General features: G+C 33.4%; 1 long non-coding RNA gene across 1 annotated transcript in view; it reads right to left on the bottom strand.

Annotated features, from left to right (window-relative positions):
* LOC149134786 (uncharacterized) overlaps positions 1-4535 on the bottom strand; it is a 29703-nt gene extending 25168 nt beyond the window's left edge. Inside the window, exon 1 of the long non-coding RNA XR_016242465.1 lies at positions 4303-4535. This is a non-coding gene — a long non-coding RNA (uncharacterized LOC149134786). The remainder of the gene's footprint in view (positions 1-4302) is intronic.
* Positions 4536-4906: the final 371 nt, after the last annotated feature.

Below are 4906 nucleotides of genomic sequence, written 5' to 3'. Positions count from 1 at the left end.
GGGAGGGAGATACGCACGCACGCACACACACACACACCCACACACGCACACACACACACACACACACACACACACACACACACACACACACACACACACACAAGACGAGCTTCTTTCAGTTTCCGTCCACCAAATCCTCTCAAGACTTTGGACGGATAGCATGTGGCTGGGAAACAAGCTTCTTACCACACAGCCACTCATGTGCCTATACACACACACACACACACACACACACACACATGCATATATATATATATATATATATATATATATATATATATATATATGTAATATATACATTATTTATATTTGTCGGATATTTGTCTCCATCTTGTTGTTAACACAACGTTTCGGCTGATATACTCTCCAGCGTTCTTTAGGTGTCCTGGGGGAAATTTCGAACCTGTTTTCTTTTTTCTAACCTAACTTTAGACGTGTTTTAATTTATTCCTGAGTGGTTATATATTACGATTTTTTGAAAACAAATACCAAAATAAGCCATAACGGTAGAAGGTAAAAAACAAAACAAAACACAATAATGTTTTTTTTCACAAATATCAAGATACAGAATTGGACAATAAAAAAGAGGTGACGTTCTTAACCTTAACTGACACCTGGAAAGTGATTCATATAAAATAATTTTTAAAATATAATTATAAAATAAAAAAAAAATATTTAGATATTTTGTATTTGTGATAAATGGAAATTTTGAGGAGACAGGAGAGAGAAATATAGGGAGAGGGAGAGAGATAGAGATAGACAGAGTGAGATAGAGATAGAGAGAGGAAGAGAGAGGTAGAAGGAGGGAGAGAGATAGACAATATTAATAGACGCCATTAATTTTTCAACTGTGCGTTATGTTTTATTCTTTCCTTATATCGCTACTGTTCAACACTAGCATCGCTGGTGATAGCTTTCCCTCGGGCCAGTTATTGGTTAATTTGTTTCTGATGCATGAATGAGTGACAAGTGTGTGTTTCTAATTCGATGCAGAACAAATATGACAAGGGACATGTTTTGAAAGCACCTTCTGTTTTTTCCGCTTTTCTTGGCAAACCACACGCGCGCGCGCGCACACACGCACACACATGCATTCACACGCACGCGCACGCATACATACACACATACGCATAAACGATCAATAAGACCACGCTTTAATAAAAGGAATCTGCTTCTTACGTGTACAGTGTATATTTATTAATTTAAACTTTGACATTTAAAGTAGCCCAAAGTTTATTGTGAATCCTTTTAAAAATTGTAATAATAAATAAATTAAAATAGTTCAAAATTAAGTTAGAGTTAACATAATTAATAAGTGAACATCGACAGTCCAATTAGAAATAATTATGCGGCGAGGAAAAGACATTAGTTAAATGATTAATATTATTCTAAGTAATCTGTTGACATATTTTACTGGAGAGAACTTCGAACATGTTTCGGTATTATCAATCCTCCTCAGCGGAACATATAAGTTACTGTACTTACCGATGTAATGGTTGGAAAAAACACACAGTAGTAGTAGTACAATATTATGAGTAATAAGCTGGGGAAAATTAACATGTTTTAAAAATCTAAAGCTCTTTACATTCTGAGCTTAATTACTCAGAGACGCCATCTGTATGAAAAAAACAATTGTTAGATTTGTGCTAACGTACGTAAAGCAGAGATTATTAGATGTTCATACTTTCTGCATTATATTTGTTATATGTTTGTGTACAACTTTTTTTCCATCTTTTGTCTTTATAGTTGTATTTTGTCTTTTTTTATCACTGCACCATCGAATGCCAAAATGTTCAATTTTTTTAACATACGGTTCATATATATATATAAACAACAAAAGAAGATATAACACATATAAAAAAAAAGCAAAAAAGCAAAAACAAATGTCAGAAGGAAATTTTAAATAAACATCTATAAAACAATGTAGAAATAATATCATCCATTTGTATGACCATATTTGGAATCTAATTTTATGAAGTAAAACACATTTTAAAAGTGTTTTTACAAACATATATGTGCACAACTTATTTGTTATATTTTTGTTTTATCCTGTAGTTGTTTAACCATGGGCTAAGTCGAATATCCTGTAGTTGTTTAACCATGGGCCAAGTCGAAACAAGTAGATCTATAGTCGAACATTCCAGTCTTGATCTCTCTGTTTCTTTAGGAGAATCTAGAACTACAGAAGCCACTGTGTTATTCCTGTTCTCGCGACAGTAAAATATTGTCGCGTAGCAAGGAGATTTAGTTGCGATATCTTTCATAGAGCAAGCAGCCGCGTAAAGTGTCTCGTGTTAACTTGCAGTTGTTTCTGTTGTTTGTTTAGTTCGCTCTTCCAAATCAGATATCATCTAACAGACATATGATTAAAAGCATTCCAGCTGTGATCATTCTGAGATTTGCATTGCGGACCTTGGATAACACTAGTCAATGTATTTTTGTAAGAAGATAATGAGTAATTTACGAGCGGTCTAGCTCCTATTCCTAGCAAATTGAGAGACCATGTAAAGTCTCCCTCTGTTCAGCCCCTTGCTTTTGCTAAAAGATATTTGCAAATTAATTAGTCGAAGTGCCGTACAAATGAAGCGATATTATTGTCTACAAATCCTTGAAATGCAAAATACTAGAATACATAGAATTTCAAAGCGACTGTTACAATATTTCTTATCATCTGTCGTAATTTCAAAATAGTGCTCTATATTAATCCAAGAACTCTTAGACCATCGTATGTCAGGAAAGTTCTGAAAGCGATACACAAGGAAATATATTAGTGAATTATTACAGTCTTTCCTTGATTAATATACCATCGTCAGAATACTTTCCATCTTGGAACATATGGTCTTTGTACAGAAAAAGAAATGATTGCTCCTAAATATCTATTGAGAGACTCAAGAAAAACATCGGCAACACAAGAGTTATGAGTTCACTAATGACATGTAGTTATAAATTGATAACACAAGATCTCTGTTGCCTAAAGAATTAGAATGTATATGTTCTGGAATAAACTTCACCTCGAAGTAAATCATTTTATGACAAAACTATTTCGTTAACAAGCAATGTTTGTTGAACCCCAGAAGAGAGTTGATGATTGTAATTTTATTCACAAACGTGAGAACAATACATAAATAGCAATACACAAATATATTCCGGGAAAACAAACGCCTAAAGTACTTGTGTCAATAGAACAGATTGACGACTATTATATTACTTCGCAGTAAGGCTGACCTGCACCTTGCCAAGAGAAAATATAAAAAACGACCACGATAATAAAATATATTATGATTTTGTGTAGCGTGGTTTTCACCTCTGCCTTCCTTAAACAACATGTCTTCGACTACAGAAAACACACGTACTAGTGGCCCTATGCGATCCGGACACTATGTCAGTATATCACGAGCTTGGATAATGAAAACTATCAGTTGAAAATAACAATTGAAATGAATTGTTAATTAGATTTCTATTTTCACAAAAAAAGATTATACCATTTTTAAAACTCCCGAAGTAAAACTATATTTGACCGGTATTGACCAGAGATTTATTGAGTTGATTTTAACAGTGATCAGCAACATAGAATGTGAATATTTACAACAGAGTAATAAGCCATTAATTTGTTCACTACAGTCTGGTTTCAAATCCTACCAGTGTTAAATTTACATTTCATCTTTCTGGCATGCATAACATAAAATGAGAAACTTTGGGGATGGCAATTTTAGTGGATCAAACAATTCCCTTTACAGAACTCAAGCTTTCGTACATGCCATAACTCAATATTATTGCTAGAATGAAACCAATGGGATGGATGAGTAAGGAGAAAGTCGGAGAAAAATCTTGCGATGTTTAGTTAAAACACAGCTTCACTCTCATCACGAATGAAAGTGGTTGCTTCGTATTTTCCCAATCCTTCTAAAATATCGATTTGTTGATCTTATTATTTAGAACGAGTTAATCTCTGATCGAGTTAACCTCTGATCAAGTTCAAATGCTTTCAACTGTGACTATTTATTCCTTTTTTCTTTTAAGGGAGTGGACTATATTATTCAACGAACAATCGTTTTTCTTTCTTTCAAGAAAATGAAATGAAATGTGAGGAAGATTTAGCTGCAATTTCTAGCAGTTCAATACACCACATAGACAATATCTTGTTGATACCAAAATATTTACTTTCAAATAAATACATAAAAAAATTAAATATTTTTACTACATGGTGAAAATGAAGCATGCTAATATATATTAGTCTGCTTCATTTAAATTTAAATTGATTTTGTAGTGAGTAAAGAAAATATAATTAATAAAAAATCTCACCTTTATTCGTGAAAGCAAGGGAGAGAGAGCAAATTTGAATGATAGTTTCCCGTGAGAGAAGGAGTTCAAAAATCAAACCGATTCTGAAAGTGTGCAAAGATTTCATCAGATCCAGAACTCCAGGTTTTTATGGTACCGAAACAAACAAACGTGTAACTCGTTGGCAAAAGTATGTTGATTGTAACGGTACTTTGATGAATAACATTTCTACATTGTCGAAGTATATTGTGATGAATTCACTCAGGCTGATATATATATATATATATATATATATATATATATATATATATAAATAAAACAAACAATGGAACAGGAACGTCATAGGCGACAATAAAAAATCCAGAAAATTCGACGATACAAAAAAGGACAGGAAAAAACAAGAACGGGTCATTCGGAGCTTCCTATCAGTCGAGTTGCAGATCGTCGATTGCTCCAGTCCGGCCGGCCCTAAGAAAATCTAAGCTAGGAGCATTAGACTCCTTGGAAGAAAGCAAGCGAATGTGTACGAAAAAAAGGACGAAAAACCGGAGAAATGGTACACAATTACGTAGATAGATACGTATATATGTGTATATATATATGTATGTAATAGGAGTGACTGTGT

Source organism: Octopus bimaculoides, chromosome 7, assembly GCF_046866305.1.
Source record: "Octopus bimaculoides isolate indiv1 chromosome 7, ASM4686630v1, whole genome shotgun sequence".
NCBI lineage: Eukaryota > Metazoa > Mollusca > Cephalopoda > Octopoda > Octopodidae > Octopus > Octopus bimaculoides.
This window is presented reverse-complemented; position numbering and strand designations above follow the sequence as displayed.